This window comes from Lontra canadensis, unplaced genomic scaffold (assembly GCF_010015895.1).
Source record: "Lontra canadensis isolate GAN:19392208 unplaced genomic scaffold, GSC_riverotter_1.0 scaffold49, whole genome shotgun sequence".
Taxonomy (NCBI): Eukaryota; Metazoa; Chordata; class Mammalia; order Carnivora; family Mustelidae; genus Lontra; species Lontra canadensis.
In genome coordinates, this window is record NW_022631043.1 from 9319229 (window position 1) to 9335887 (window position 16659).

Here is a 16659-nt window from a genome sequence, read left to right on the forward strand (position 1 = left end):
TGAATTGGTGAGTATAAACTGGGAAGGTATGACAGGTGTTCCCGACTCTGGGAGGCAATCACTGCTTGCCACAGCCTTCCATCTGCCCTTCTTCCCTGGCTCCTTCTCTTGTTCCTCCAACCGGAAAAACAAACAAAAATCCCCCCTGGGCTCCCCCTAAGCTTCATGTTACTATTCCATCTCTCTTTCCTTCATGACTCAATAGCTTGAAAAATAAATTTTAAAATGTCAATGCCACACTTTAGAAATAAAAACCTGAATATTTATTATGGCCAAGCACTTTTATGAGGCTTAATTCATTTCATCCTAATACTTTATGATGTGTGTATTTTCATTATCCCCATTTTGTAGGACACTGAGGCTGGACAATTTAATTTGCTAGGCAAAATCACAGGGCTGGTAGGTGAATGAGAACTGAAACCCAGGCTACAAGGGTTCCTGGGTGGTTCAGTCAGGTAAGCGTCCGACTCTTGCTTTCATCTCAGGTCATGATCTCAGGTTCCTGGGATGGAGCCCCTGCATCCAGCTCCATGCTCAGTGTGGAGTGTGGAGTCTGCTTGATATTCTCTCTCCCTCTCCCTCTGCTCCTCCCATGTGTACTCTCTCTCCTATAAATAAGTAAATCTTTAAAAAAAATAGAAAAGAGAAAGAAAGAAACCAAGGCTACAGACTACAGTGCAGGTTCTTAAGCACCTGGCTTTGAGTGTTCACGTGTGCTGAACCCACCTTCCATTCTTTCCTTTCCTGCTCTCCCCACTCCCCAGAATGTTTTCTTCTTTGCACCAAGGATTTCTAGGCGGTCTGACTGTAGTGGACAGTTGTTAGGTTTTGGTGCCCACTATTTTGGTGCCCACTATCCATTTCCTTTTCCTATTTTCCTTTAGAGTTAACTCTTCCCCACTGGCTCCTGTCACGTGGGGCTGGAATCAGGAGCCTTGCCTTCTCCTGCCTAAGGGACAGCAGAGTGAGGCAGGCTGGGATCTGAAAAATAAGCAGCAAGGTCAAGGAGGCTGGGAGAGTTTGGACTTCCATTCGGTCCAGCTGAGCGCTTGCCAACAAGTTCAGTAATAGAGATAAAAAAATTTTAATGCAATATTTTATAAAAGGAAAATTAATGCAAACATTCCAGGATGAATAAAATATCACACTTTTAAAGAGAGGGTCACTATGACTGAATTTTCCTTTCGCCTTTGGATTCAGGATGGCCTGACACAGCGTGGCGGTACATCACCCCTTTGCGGGGGCCCTCCCAGCCTCTCCCAAGCCCTTCACACCAGCCTCCCACTCTCTGTTCCACTAACACCAATGAATACCCATGCGTGTTGGGGTGCTATGTCTGCTCCTTGGTTCTCTGCATGAAAGCCCTTTCTCCTTCCACTTTCTTTGCTAATGAACTCTCCTCCTTTACCTCCTCTGCAGAATAGCAGTTTTTTCATCCATAAAACGGGGATGATAAATAGTTCTTAAGCCATAACCTTGTTGTGGGCATTAAATGAGCATTAATATCCACATGGCACCTGACTCCAGGTGAGCACTCAGGACTCAAAGTCCACACCAACATCAGGATCATTCCATGAGATGGTATTCTGCAGACAACGCTCTCACCACCTGAAGGTCAAGGTTGCTAATAGATGAAAAATTCACACCTAGATCCCCATCTGGGTTTCTGACCATCCAAATCTCACTTATTGACCCCTCCTCCTCCACTGTTCAGTAAATTTTGGTGTCTTATGGGGTTCTTGCTCAAACATCTCTTCTTTCTATCTACATCCCGACCCAGGCCATGTCATAGATGCTCAGTTTCAAGGGTTCCCTCTTGTCTGTGATACATCTGTGACATCCAGATCTTGAGGCCCAAATTTCCAGGTGTTCAGTGGATGTCTTACCTGTGTCTACGTACCTTTATGAATATTACCAGTACAAACAACAGCAGAATGAAGGCTAACTAGTTACTCCACACAGAGCCAAGCACTTTACATGGAACATTTGATGTCATCCTCTCAAAACCTCCATTTTACAGAGAAAAGACAAAACAAGAGAAAAAAAAAAACCCAAACATCACAACAAAATAGAAGCTGAGGGAAGGGAAGAAAGTTGCCCAAGGCCACAAACCAGGGGAGTGGCAGAACCTGGATCTGGGCACTATCAACCTGACTCCACCATTGGGAGCAGGAGCTTCTGCTGAAGAAGACTGTCCAAAGTAGCACCTTTTAAGTGACATCCTGACATGAGGGAAAGATGATAGAGCAGTTGATCTCAACTAGAGAACATTCTGCAATGTCTGCTGTAATTTCTGTTGTTATAACTGGGGTATTGCTACTGGCATCCAGTGGGGAGAGCCCAGGGATGTTGCTAATCTTCCTGCAAAGCTTGAGAAGCCCCGCAAAAAAAGAATGACCTGGTCCAATGTGCTAACATCAAGGATGAGAAACCCAGCATTTGAGAAGTCGGTATAAAACAAGACTGTGAGAAGCTAGTAAAGGGTGTTAGCTGATTAGGGGCTTTCTCACCAACTGTGTAGGAACCTCTGCCACTGCTCTCCCACCACCCTCAAGCCCACCACTTCCCCCAACTCCAAGCAAAGCTTCAAACTCTTACCTACCGCCCACGCTGCCTTCCCAGCACAAAGCACAAACAGGAACTCATTATCTTCCTCCTCAAACCTTCCTGGCCCATGCTCTCTGTCATGGTTAAAAATACCGCCCTCCTCCTTCCCCTCCTCCCGTGAGGTGAGCACCATTGTCCCCTGCGTGTTCTCCTCACTACCCCCAACTCTCTATTCAACCATAAGTCATTAAGCTGATGGCTGATGGTTTCTGGCTCCCAAAGTCCATCCTGCTCCTCCTCTCCTTTGCCGTTTGACTAACTTTGGGCCAAAATAGCGTCTCATGCCATTTCCTTCCCAGTTCAGTGAGGCTGAAGTCACTTGGTATTCATCCACAGTGGAATGAACTGTTTTCACCCAGAGCATGAATGTCATGAGGGATTAAAGTAGGGGGCCTTAAGAGCCCACCTAACTCCTAGTCAAGGAATCTGAGATCAGCTCACCAAGGAACTTGAGTCTGTCCTCGTCGCCTGGCCCTCTGCTCTGGTGGATATGGTGGCTCCCCGCTGGTCCAGGCCTCATCCCGCCGCCCCACCCCCCCACACCCCCGCATCCCTCCTCATCCTCAGCACCTGTTCCACCAGTGCGCCCACCCTCCCTCTTCACCCTCTCCTACTCTCCTGGGACCTTCTCATCAACCACAGATGCTCACTCACCCACCAGTCCTTACAGAATCCTCCCCTCACCTCCCACTAGCTAGACAGCCTTGTTTCTGAAAAGAGTTGTCTACACTTGCTTTCTCCCACTCGCTCCTCAACCCACTACAATCTGGCTTCCAATCCCTCCACTCCATTGAAACAGCTCTGGCAGAAGTGATCAGTCTTCTGATAGTCAAATAAAATGCACACCTGTTTTCTGGTCCTTATCTGACTGGACTCTGCAGGGGCATTTGAGTGTTGGCCATTCCTAACTTTTAGAAGGAATTTCTTCCCTTACCCTTGGTTTTCCAGCCACTTCCCTTCTAGCTTCCTTCCTCTCAGTCTTCTCGGTGAGCACCTCCTCGTCGTCTGCCTACTGTGTCCCTCTGAGATCAATCCGGATCCCAGGAGCTTCTCAGTCCATACATTCCGCTTGAACGAATTCACCCCCAGCTTTAGCCACCAGGAGACGTGTATGGATGGGATGGTGGTTAAGAGTCGGAACTCCAAAGCTCCTCTGTGCACCGTTTGTCCTCGGGCCAGTTTCGGAACACTCCTGGGCCTCAGTTTCCTCAACTGTAACACGGAGCACAGCTTTTCGGTCTCATTGCTTTCTGTGTCTGAACATGCACCATCTCCTCAGACCATGCTGAAACCTGAAGGGTTATATTATGTGCCTATGCTTTTGTTCCATTTTTGCTCAGGCACATACGGGGTGCCTGGTGAATAACTCTGTGAATAAATGAATGAATGCTGTCCTGCATTGGATTCCTCCAGAAATAAACCTTGAGATAAGGAATTGGGTGCAGCTGGTTTATTTGGGAGATGATTGATCCCAGGGAAAATGAATGAGTGAGAAAGAGAGAGGAAAGAGACAAACGGCACAGACAGTGAATTAACAGGAGGGTTACTACTGGGGGCAAGTGGACCTGATTCCCCTGGGATCCCCTGAGGAACGGTGCTGAAAGCAGGTTAGCACTGTCTATGAACTAGGAAGCGGGCTTTGACCAGACACCAATCTGTTCAGACCTATCTCAGACTTCCCAGCCTCCCAAACTGTGAGAAATGAATCTGTGTTGTTATAAGTCACCTTGTCTATATGGTATTCTGTTAAGCAGTCCAAACTGAGTTAAGACTCCAACCCTCCCTCCCACCCCCGCTATGCTGATTCAGGAATCTTCTCCATGCTCTCTACAGCTCCAAGACACCCTGGGCATACCTCTGTGAGAGTCATCCTCTCCTTGCTTTCTAAATAGAGCTTCCTGGTCTGCCTTTCTTGGAGAGCAAGAATAGTTCATCTCTGCCGATCTAATGCCCAGAAGATGTTTGAGCACATTATAGGCACTTATCGAATGTCTTTTAATGAATTCAAGTTCACCATGCTCAGGGCCCCACTCAGAGTAAGTGGTCAATAAATGTAGGCTCCTTTCCTTTCCCTCCAAGTCGAAGAGTTCGCCATCTGACTTAGGAGAGCACTCCCTGAGCAAGCATATGATGTGATAAATATGTTCTTGAAATGAACAGAAGTGCTGGGGGACCACGAAGGAGGGAGCAATTAACTGGGACTGTCCCAATGAGACTGTGGTTACATCATCTGCAGTCTTAATTACTTATAGCTTTAACTTTCCAGCAACATTAATAGAGCTGTCTACTGCTTCTTCCATTACCCCAGGCTTTCTCATTTGAGCAACTATCCATCAAAGTGAAGATACAAGGAGCTCAGGGACAGAGTGAACCGGTGGCTCTAATCTTGATTGTCCCTTTCATTCATCTGACATGTCTCTGCTGAGGGTCTCTTTTGGGCCAGCACTCTTCTTGGCACTGGCATACAGGAGTGAGGGAGGCAAGCAGCAGCCTGCTCTAAGGCAGCATACCCGCGCAGGGGGAGACACATGATAAATAGGCAGCCAACAGGACAAATTAAGCAGTGGCAGGGGCTCTCAAGCAGTGCAACAGGGCATGAGACGACGTGATGTGGGAGAGAGGTAGGGGTGGAAGTAGGTGCTAAAGACAAGTAGATCAAATGGCCAGGGAAAGCCCCCTTTGAGGAGCTGACTTCTGAGCTGTGACCTGAGCCCCAAGAACAGCCAAGTGGAGATTCTTCCAGGCAGAGGGAACAGCAACTGCAAAGGGCCTGGGGCAGGCTCCTGGACTCCTGGTGCCAAGCCCAGAGTTTGTCTCACTGCTTCTGACCACTGAAAAAAGAGTTGCAGAAAAGAGACAAAGTTGGGTCTAAAACTGATATCTGGCCCTGACGTGGAATAGAGGGGCTGATACCCAATTTTCCATCCCTAGCAGGCTGATTTCAAGCTTCCGTTTTCACTCACTGGGCATGTTGCTCCCTCCTCAATGTCTGACTGGGTTTCAAAGGAATTTGAAAGACTTACAGCAAAGCTACCAAGCTGCCTCCTCCAGGTAGAAACCCCTAAGTGTGGCATGCTTGTGGAAAACCACAGTGAATCATTCCCACTGGCTGCCCAGTCCTGGCCCGACTGGACAGAGATTTACTTTGCTTTTCTCAAACCTTGTGAAGCCTTTCCAGACTTTTAAAGAAACCCCCACAACATCCTGACTCCTGGCTTAAGAGCAAAATCCCAAGTTCCAAGAGGTTTGTTTTAGATTTCATCAGAAGGGGGTCCGCCACAGCCACCAACCTTTTCCTCTGCAGAGAGCAGTTTCTGATACGCTGCAAAGAAAAATAATCACTGGGTGATTAGGAAGAAAATGAAATTCGAAGGCTTTGTAAGCAGGCACAGATATGCACAGCACACACCCCATGAGTTAAAACCTTCCTTTCTCAGATGCCTCTCATGGTAATAAGGACAATCACCGCTATCATTTATTTGAGCACTTACAATGTGTCAGTCCCTGTCTAAACATTTGGTTTCCCAATCAAACGGATAAGGGTAGCATTACCACCTCATTTCACATTTGAGGAAGGGGAAGCTCAGAGAAGTTCTGCGACTTACCCAAGGTAACACAGCAAGGGAAAAAAAGGCGAAGTCCGGATTCCAGCCGGCATCAAGAGTGTGAAATCCAGACTATTGCTGTCCCTATTCTCCTGACAGAGAAAATTCCTGCCCCTTCCCCCCAAGTCCCTGGACAAAAATGAGGAAATCAGCAGAGGGGAAGCCGTGAAAGGGGGCAGCCAGGTAAAGTCGTTTCTCTTATTGAAAACAGGGGACCCTGCCAGGAGATGGCAAGTTCATCCTCCACTGAACGGGGAGAGGACAAGGCCCTCTCCTGGTGTTGGGGCGGGGCGTGGGGGGCTCCGAAAAGCCCCTGCCGAGGGCAAGGTTTTGATCTGGGCACATCCCGGCCCTTCCACCTCTGGGCACCGAGGAGGCAGGGGCCGGCAGGGGCCGGCGGGGGCGCGAGGCGTGCGGCCGAGCCGGAGGACGCCGAGTCCGGCCTGGCACAGCGCGCCCCCGCAGCCCCGAGTCCGCTGTGCCCACCCCCCCGCCCCCCGCCTGGGGCCGGCGGGCCAAGGGTTAAGCGAGGCGGGAGCCCCCGGCGCGGAGCGGCCGCCGGGCCGGGAATGCTTAGTCAGGATTCCGATTTCCTGTCGAAGTGCTGGGATTTCCTGCAGCCCGCGGCCGCCGCCGCCGAGCGGGAGCGTCCGAGCCGCCCGCGCCTCCGCGGCCTCCTCCCCTCGGCACATGGTCGCCCGCCCCTTCCTGCGCCGCGCTCGGCTCCCGCGCCTCGCCGCCGCCGCCGCGCCCGTGCCGCCCGCCCTCCCGGTCGCTCCCGGCCGCCGCCCGCCCTCCGTCCCCAGGGCCGCCGGCGCCCGGCTGAGGGCTGCGGCGCGCGGGAGCCATGGAATAATGCCCAGCGGCCCGCCCGGTCCCGGTGAGTTGCGGGGCGCCCTGGGTCGTCCGCGCCCCCCTGCCCGGCCCCCCGCGCCCGCCGCCTGCGGGCTGCGCCTCTCGGCTGGGCGCCTCGGGCATGGGGAGGGCGCCGGCCGCGGACCCCGGGGGGCCGCTCTGGGGGGCGCCGACACGGTGGGGGGGTCGGCCGTGGCTCCGTGCGCCCTCCCGGGGAGGCGCCGGGACCCGCGGATGGGACGTCCTCCCGGCATTGTCTCTCCGGCCGACGGAGGAAAGTTCCCCGCGGTTCCTGGAGGGCGGCGGGGCCCCGCATTGCCCGCCCCCGGCCCGGGCTCGGACGCCGCGCTGCCAGGCGGGCCCCAGGCCACTTGCTTTGGAAGCCAGTGAGACGAAACGAAAGCGGGGGCCAAGATTCCCAGTCGGGGCTTGGGGTTTGCTCACGGGAAGCCTGGGAAATGGCTTGCGTTTTTCCCGCTTGGACCATTTTGGGACCTGCTGCATTTTCTGAGAGCGACGAGAAGTTTTAAAGAAAAAAGAAACTCGCTGGCGTTTGGTATCCTGCAGTTTTCGTACACCCCGAGAGTTCTCGGGTGTTCCTAGAGCGTTTTTTTTTTTTTTTTTTTTAAATAACTGGTCCTTCCACTAGCGCAGGGGGACCATCCCATCGTCAACGTGAGAGCTCAGCCTTACCTGCACTGATGGGAAAGAACAACTTTCTTCCCCTTTTCCCGTAGACTCTATCAGGTTGTCTTGGCAAGATACTTGATTCTGGGGTGACAGCGGGGCCAGGGCTGCTGAGTACTTCTGGGATTGTAAAACACCATTGAATATTGAGGCCAGTTTTATCTCTGTTGAACCCTTCACCCCAAGACTTTCCTGTTTTGCAGTTGGTGGTCCTGTTCCGCAAACAGATGCAGCTATTTTGGCAAACAGCAAATCTCAACAGTTTGGAAAGAAAAAAGGATCTTCCATAACAACTGTTTCAGCCCCTTGTCGTTAGGCATACGAGGCTGGGAGCTAGCTTACCCAAGTGGCACGGCCAGTCTTCAGACTCCCAGCCCAGTGCTCCTTTCACTATGGCAGTTTCTAGTCTGGCAGCAGGAGACTTTTGGAAATAGGTCTTACTTGCATTATAACCTTTGTTGTTTTCGTGTCTTCTCTTGCTCCGTCTTATCTATTACTGCTGCTGTTTTTGAGAAACGTGGTTATCTCAAAGTCGGTGTTTTTAGGGAGCGAATTTAAAAAATTTAAAAAATTCCCTAATCTTTACTGTTCAGCCACCAAGTGGATTTGAAGCCTAAAACGGGTGCTTTTTACGTAGGGAATTACTTTTCTCTATCCCATTCTTTTGTGAAAAATAGAAACTCCTAAGTCCAAAAAAAGGGTGGTATCTTAGCACAAAATGTACCCTGCGATGTTCTCTGGACTTGATTTTCAGCCCTCCTGTATCTTGTGAGCAAAGCAGCCCATCTATTTTTCTCCTGATGAGAGCTCTGAATGGCTGGTTTTTCATTTTTAGTATGTGATAATGTCGGAGAGAAAGGACTTGTTCTCAGGCTTGCCATTTGGTGAAGGAAATTGAAATTCTCTCCACCTCTCACCAGCCACAGTGAGCCAGATTTTTGAAATCAGTCAGAGCCTTGCAGGCCCAAAAATGAATGTGTGCATCCAAATGGGGCCCTCCCTCGCCCCTCACGAGGACCCACCTCCCAGCTGGCATCTCCACGCAGCACCCACGGGACTGATGTCTGAAGGAAAAAGGGAACCTGTGTTACCTGGGACGGTGTGGTTCCTGCATTTTTCCCTGTGGGTTCTCAGCTGTGTTTGGACTGGGTCCTGCCACCCCATCCTCATTTTCCCCTCTCTCATTTCCTCACACTTCTCTCCCAGTCACTATATCTGGCCTGCGCTCGCAAAGAAGTCTTTCCTGTAGGATGCACAGATGATCCCCACATAAGCAGTAGTGACAAGGACAGCTCACATTTACTGAGCACTTGCTATGTGCCCTAGGCATGTCACCTGCTAAGAAGTCCTAAGGAGGAGAGGGAACTCCTTTGGGAGCCTTGCCCAGAAAGGATGCCACTTTTCAGATTCATCTGGGATTGACTCATTCTTTCATTCATCCAGTACACATTTGCTAAGTGGCACCTCTGTGGGAGGTGCCAGTCCTGCAAAGATGAACAGGACCCTGTATTCAAGGCCTTCTGTTTCCAGCCTCCTCCTTCGGTGTCAGCTTCACACTTGCTCTTTTGGTTAGTCGGTGCAAGGAGCCCGTAGTGAGCACCTGCTCTGACCTAGCACTGGGTCAAGTCCTGAGGAGAAAGCAAGATAGGCCAGGCCTGCCCTCAGGGAGCTTGCATTCCAGTGGAGGGATTAGGCCAAGCCCAGAAGCACCAGAGAAAGATTGTGATTCTTGTTCCTGAAATCCTGACCAAAGCAAAGTGGGGTGGGGGTGGAAATGGGGGTGGTCCTAATTTTGCTAGGAAAAGGCCTCTCTGAGATTGAAAACTTGAGAAGAAACTGGCTGCGCCGAGAGGTTGCCGGGGAGGGCATTCCGGGCAGAGGGATCAGAATGTGCACCCTCCTGTGTGTGAAAGGGCTGGGTATGTTCCAGGGAGTGAGGGAAGTCGGGGCGGAGGGGTGAGTAAGGAGGTGGGAGTGGGCAGAGTATAAGGGAGAAATGGGGAGAACGACAGAAGGTGAAGTTTCAGAGGGAGGCAGGTTCTAAGCCATGCTGGGGAGGTACCCCGCCCCCTCCGCCAAGTACAGAGGGAAGTGGGGCTGAGTTTAGGCTCTGGAGTGGGATCTGATTGACATTTTTGAGAGGTTACGTTTACTGCTTTATGAAGAGTTGATCACAGACAGCAGAGTGGAAGCAGGGAGACCAGTTGGGGGGGCCCCTGCATGAATCCAGAAATGTTGGTGGCAGCTTTGACCGGTGGAGGTGGAGGGAAGTGGGTGTGACCTGGTTAGAACCTGAAGATAGACCTGATGAGACTTGGTGATGGATGAAATGGGGGTGAGGGCAGGGAGAGACTGGAGGATGACCCCTGGGTTCTGGCGTGAACCGCTGGCTGTCATTTGGGAAGATGGGGGAGAATAAAGGCAGGACACATTCTGGAGAGAATCAGGGTCCATATTGGCCATGCTAATATGGAGATGTCTAGGAGACATCCGGGTGGACACCTGGGACAGACATGATGGCATGTGACTTCAGACCTCAGAGGGTACCTCTGGACTAGAGACACTGATGTGGAAATGACCAGGCTGCAGAAGAGCCACCAAAGTGCTGGCCAGCACGCACCCTGCTCTTTTATTCCTCCGAGGGGCCTCCTGCCTGGGACGCTCTTTGTCTCTCTCAGGCTAACACCTACTCATCTTTGAAAACATACCCATGTCTTTACCTCGTTGAAGACGCCTCCAGCTCCCCCCAGCCCCCAGATCCCTGTGTCTACTTCCATGATAGGATTCAACCTAAGTTACCTTTTTATAGTGTCTTAATGTTTATGAAAAACTTGAAGCAGGCTCTGTCACATAGTAAGTGCTCAACCAATGCTAGCTGCTATTATTACTGTTGTTGTTGTTGATGGGAGTGATGGAGAGGCATATAAATAAGAATTATATTGGATAAGTGTAATGATAAATGATGTGTTAGTCTCCTCTTCCTGCTCTAATGACCACAAACTTAGTGGATTAAACAACACAAATTTATTCTCTTACCGTGCTGGAGGTCAGAAGTCTGAAATGAGTCTCACTGGGCCAAAATCACGGTGTTGGCAGGGCTTTGTTCTTTCTGGAACCTCTAGGGAAGCTTCCCTCCAAAAAGAACAGGGAAGACTCAGAAGAGAAGACCCTAGGGAAGAATCTGTTTCCTTGCCTTTTTCAGCTTCTGGGGACTTCATACCTTGGCCTGTGGTCTCCTTCCAGCTTCCAAACCAGCAGTGTTGGTCCTTCTCACACTACCATCTCTCTGGCTCCCCTTCTGGCTCCCTTTTCCATTTCTAAGGGTGCTTTTGAGTATATCAGGCCACCTGTATAATCTAGAATGCTCTCCCTATTTTAAGGTCCAACGATTAGCAATTTTAATCCCATCCCCACCTCCACCCCTAATTCCCTATTGCCACATACCCCAGGTAAACTAGCATTTTCGTGTGTCCTGGGGATTAGGATGTGGACATCTTTGGGGGCTGGTAAGGGAAGGTGTTATGGGAGTCCCGGGGTCAGGCTTTACTCGTATCTTCACCTCCTCTGGGATATTCATTCCTTCCTGCGAGAGCTTTCCTCCGTGCCCAGCTTTACATGAGAATGGCGTGAGGATTCATGTCACTGCGCTTTCTTTGCGCTGCAGGCCAAACTGTGCACTGCCAACACAGGGATTCTAACTTTTCTCTCCCTGCCTCAGGGATAATTTAAGTTCAACCCCTGGGGGTGCCTGGGTGGCTCATTTGGTCAAGTGTCTGACTCTCGATTTCTGCTCAGGTCATGATCTCTTCTTGGGTTGTGAGATTGAGCCCCATGTTGGGTTCCGTACTGCGTGTGGAGCCTGCTTAAGAGTCTCTCTCTCCCTCTGCCCGCACCCCATTCATGCTCTCAATCTCTGTCTCTAAAAACAAATTTTAAATTTAAAAAAAAAAAATCCAAGCCCTGAAAGCCCTCTCCTCACCCACCCACCCTGTATCCACTCCCAGGAAGGGCTGGGAGGGGCGCCTGGGTTGCCCAGTCAGTGAAGCATCTGCCTTTGGCTCAGGTCATGATCCCAGGGTCCTGGGATCCAGCCCTACATCAGGCTCTCTGCTCAGCTTCTCCCTCTCACTCTCTCCCTGCTCATGCTCTCTGTCACCATCTGTCTGTCTCAAATAAACAAATAAAATCTCGTTAAAAAAGAAATGAGAAAGAAAGGACTGAGGAGTGTGACGTGTTGGTACTCTCTTTGAGTCTGCTGTGCTGATTTCCTGTCACAGTGTGAATCCCAGCACCGTGTGTTCCTTTAATGCAGCTGGAACCTTGGTTTCAGAGCCACAGTAGTGTCCCCAGCCTCAGCCGGCCCTGTTCCCAAAGCAGGCCGCCAGTGCACTCAGGAGAGAGCGTGTGGTTCCATCAGGACAGAGCCATTGAACCACTAGTGGGAGAAGTAACTGGAGGTCCTGGCTTGGCAGAGTGCGGCAGGTGGCCCCATCTTCTCAGAGTCAGGGAAACAAACCATGATGTGTTGTGAAGCCACATTGCACATTGTGAGGAGGTAATTAAGACCAGATTTCTAACATCCTCTGGGTTATTTGGAGAAAATGGGCGCCTGCGCCGGATGCTCTCCAGAAGCAGCCGGCTTCCCGGACACCGTCAGCGTTTCGGAGAGCCGCATGAACTCTGCTGGCCACGGGCATGCTGGGTTGCATGGAGGCAGAGATCTCCTCCTGCCTGAGCTTCCCCTGCCAGCTCTGTCCGTCCCCATCCTTGGAAATGCCACAAACTAACTCATCTTGTAATATTTTTGGCATTTCCTCTTCCTTTACGGCTTTAAGTCAGGAAATGCGAAAGGCACCAAGTTAGAAAAACAGAAGAGAGAGTGGAGCTTGGGATCCCTCCTCTGGAGTCTGTTACACTTGGGACAAAGAAGAGTGCGTGCCATCTGCGCTTCCACCCCGATGTGGTGGGGGCTTGGGCGGACCACGAGGGTGCAGATCCTCCTCCGTGGGCAGAGCAGGAAGGAGGGAGTCAAGGCAACGCCTGCTGTGGCTTCTGGGGAATGGCTCGCATTTCCCTCATCAAGGCTAATTGTGAGTTTCCCCGCGCGCCTTCTGCCTTTGTGAGACTCCTCCTGGGTGCACACTACTGTGTGTGCATTTGGTTCTAGTTTTGTACCGAAATAATTATCTTTGCAAGTAGAAATGCAGAAAGAGGGCTCAAGTAAAAATCCATGATATGTGCAACTTGCCCTTAGAAGGTTCAGAGAAAAAAATGACAGATGTTGTAAAAACTAGTACGAGTGAGGGGGAAGAGAAGGAAAAAGCCTGTGGAATGAAATGTTAACTCTGGGTAAGCTCAGGCAGAGGGCTTAAGGGGGCTCTTGGCACTATTTCTCATTCTTGAAACTATTTCCAAGCCAAAAGCGTTTTGCAGGTGGGAGGGGGGGGAAAAGAGTATTTAACCATGCCTTTGTAATTGGACCTTGACAGATACAAGCCAGTTCCACAGCAGGGTCAGTGGACAGGAAACCAGATGATTCTGAGGCCTGCTACTGACCCCACCTTTCCTTCTGCTCTTGCACTTTGTGTTCCCATCTGGGAGAATGTCAGAAAAGCTTCCCTCGTGAGGATTCCGTGAATGGCGTTACGACAGCCATCTTGTGTGGACGCGTGTCTGTTCACGTGGTGGCCTCTCCCTGAGACGGAGCGCCTCCAGCTCTCGTGTCTGCCCGAGCACATGGCGGGCACTGACCAGGGAGCCGAGTCACGTGCCTTGGCTTCAGTTGCTCAGCCGTGTTGCTGTGCTCATTGAATTTTTTCATCATTGAGCTTTTATTTTCAGTGACTCTACATTTTCCTTCTAGAAAATGTCTTTGGTCGGTTCTCTTTCAGATCACCCCAGCCTTTAGTCTTTTTGTCGTGTTCTTTCTTTAGGGCTTCTCTTCCTTACTTCATACCTTTGTTCTAAATGTACTGACATTGTCTTCGGAATTGTCCCATTATGCTCACCTGTCCTGGCTGGCAGAAGTGTCTCCGCAGAGTGGTTTTATGCTTCAGTAGGGGCTCCAAAGTTTCCTGGATCCAGGACTAGTGGTAGCTCTAGGACCTGAGATGTTTAACGCCAGGCTGGAGGTGCAGGTTTGGGCTTTCCACCTACAACTAGGGCTTTGACGTTTGCACAGGAGCCTTCTCTCCCACCCAGATCCTGAGGCAGATAAGATTACTTGCCACCATTTCTCTGCACTGAAAGGAGGAGGAGTTTAGGGCCTCTTTCATGGGAGGCTAGGGTCCCTATGGGGTCCTAGCTTTGTAGAGGGGTCTCAGCTCTCCTGTCCTTCTGTAGACGCCAAGCGAAGACCAGCCAGCTTCACATATTCAGTCTTCTTTTTCAGACTAGGAAGAGGAAGGACATTTACAGGAAGGTAAAAATTGCCATTTTGAGAAAAGAAAACCAGAACCCCCCATATCAAAACAGCAGCAACAAAAAGATTTAATTCTGATCAGCAAGCACATACTGAGCACCTCTGTTTGCCCTGCAGAATGGGGTGGGGGCAAGTTGGGGCTGGGTCTTAAAATGCCTGTTTGTCTTCATAACCCCCAGCGCAGAGCAGACTGCAAATGTTTGGGAAAAATGGAAGCAAACAAGAAAGGAAATTAATGTGGTTGAAGAAGACAGATGGTAATGCAGAGGACAGAATAAGATCATGAAAAGTAGCACTGAATGATGACTCAGAGTCCCGAGTTCTAGTCCAGCAACTGATACTGACTAGTTACGGTTCTTTGATGAATAGTCACTCCTGTCGAGGAATCACACTTTCTCATCTGCAGTAAAGGTGATAACTCCTGACCCAGTTACAGTGAGAGCAAGAGCGGGAAAGTGGGAGCTTCAGAGGGCCAAGTATTTTTCTTATCTTCCAGGCCCATGGGGCAGTGTGTCCTCCAAGGGCACGTTGCTTTGGAGGCTCTTTCTGTCTTGCCTCACAACCACTAGGGGCACTGGGTTTTCCGGGGAAGGGCAGCAAGCATTTCAAGTCCTCAAAGCTTGTTCAGGTTAAGGGGTCTTTGGTGTATGTATGGTCGGAAGTTAGGCATTTGGGTGCTGAGTGGGCCTGTGTCTCATGTGATATTCTAGAAACTTCCCCTGAGACCCAACAAATGAGGGCTGAGGTGCCCCTGGGAGATGCAAGATGAATTTCTGCGTTGAGTTGCCTTCATAACCTTTGACCCCCTGTTCTGTGAGGCCACTCCTCCCGGTGGTGGAACTCATGATCTCTCCTGGGTCTATCTTTTGTCCATGTCCCTCTTTCATGCAGGAAGTGATTTGCTGGGTAGCGGATAGGGGCATTTGTCATGATGCAATGTGAAAACCACTGGGCTTAGAATCAAGGATAGCTAATATTTCTTGTGCATTAACACGTCAAGTGCTATTCTAAGCCATTCCACAATATAAGCTCATTTAATCCTCCTAATAACCCAATAAAATAGGTACTGTTTTTGTTGGTGGGGGGCACTGTTTTTAATCTCCATTTTATACATGAGGAGACAGATTCACAGACACTAACTTCTCCAAGGTTGTATAGCTCATGGTGGACAGAATTTTAAGCAAAGGGATCTGTGTTCATTGCCTACACTCTTGACCATGATGCAGTATTGCCTCCGAAGACTTGAATTTGAATTTTATGTCCCAGTTCCTCATGTGGCCTTAGCAGACTCTGCCCTTAGCCTTTCAGAGCTTTTAGGTTCCTCTTCTGTACATTTTTAAAGGTTTGCAGGTTTTAAAAAATGGTGTTAAATGAAATAATATGTATAGCAAGTGGCTTTATTCTTGGCATATCATGGATACTAAACAGAAGTGAGTTCTAAATGGGATAAGAATTCCTGTTTACATGATCAATAGGGAAGACACATGAATGAACTGATTCCATTTAAAGAGTCTTGTCCTTGGTGCACAACTTTCCCTGCATACCCTGCCCTTTGCTGGAGCACCTGGGACACAAAGATGAAAAATCAAAGTTCACGTGCTGGAATTTCTCCTAGTTGATTGGGAGAGAAAGAGAGGTGTTTATCATTTTGGACCATATCTTGCCCACACCATAGGAGAGTTACAAAGGAATAACCCCGAGTGTGCAGAGAGAGAAGACAGTCACCCCGGGGTGGGGATGGGAGGGCGCAGAGTCGGTAAAGCTCTGGGTCAAGAGGTGCCATCTGACCTCACTCTTCCAGGATGGGCAGGATTTCAGTTAATGGAGAGAGTCGGGAAGGGTATTCAAGCCTGAGACTAGCTGGACCAAGTCTTTGTGGTAGGAATGTGCTGGTTATTTTTTTGGAGGTCTAAGGAAAACATTTATTCAAGGAGAGAGGTGAAACTAAGTTAGAGTAAAGCAGCTTTTGGCGTTTCTCTCTGGAATGCAGTCATCCCTGATATTCTCTATCCCCCCACCATCACAGAAGTCCTGATCTAGAAAAGCCAACTGCCGTGTTGTTTATAGACCTTCCCTTAATAGCATTTTGCAAGTTTCCTCTCCCTAGGACAGTTACTTCCTTGGACTTAAAAATAGAATCATAGAAGGGTGGAGATGTGGAGTATTCGTAGATTACACTGTTTTAATGGTACACTTGGAGGTGAGTGAGTGAGAAGGTGTAGCAGACACTTGGTTGCTTATCTAACATCCTTTTCCCTTCCTTGCTCCCTGAACATTAATCTTCAGAAGTTTGCCTTCTAGGGGCTTTAAGGAGGTCAGTCCCAGCCCCCAGGGGGGTGGGAATCACTATGGTCCTGCCCCCCTTGACAGTGATTTGCTTATGGGCACGTGACAGAGGTGTGGCTATGAAATAAGAGAAATTTCTGGGGTTGGGGGGATAGAGAAAGATTTTTCTCCATATTAAAAGGAGACATTTAGGGACGC

At 49.9% G+C, this 16659-nt stretch overlaps 1 protein-coding gene across 4 annotated transcripts in view; it reads left to right on the forward strand.

Moving 5' to 3' along the window:
* Nucleotides 1-6982: 6982 nt before the first annotated feature.
* ASAP1 (ArfGAP with SH3 domain, ankyrin repeat and PH domain 1) overlaps nucleotides 6983-16659 on the forward strand; it is a 348495-nt gene continuing 338818 nt past the window's right edge. For 3 of the 4 annotated variants that reach the window (XM_032873522.1, XM_032873524.1, XM_032873526.1), the window contains exon 1: nucleotides 6983-7092. The gene's annotated coding sequence lies outside the window, so the exon portion shown is untranslated. The remainder of the gene's footprint in view (nucleotides 7093-16659) is intronic. The other variant, XM_032873523.1, reaches the window with a different exon arrangement.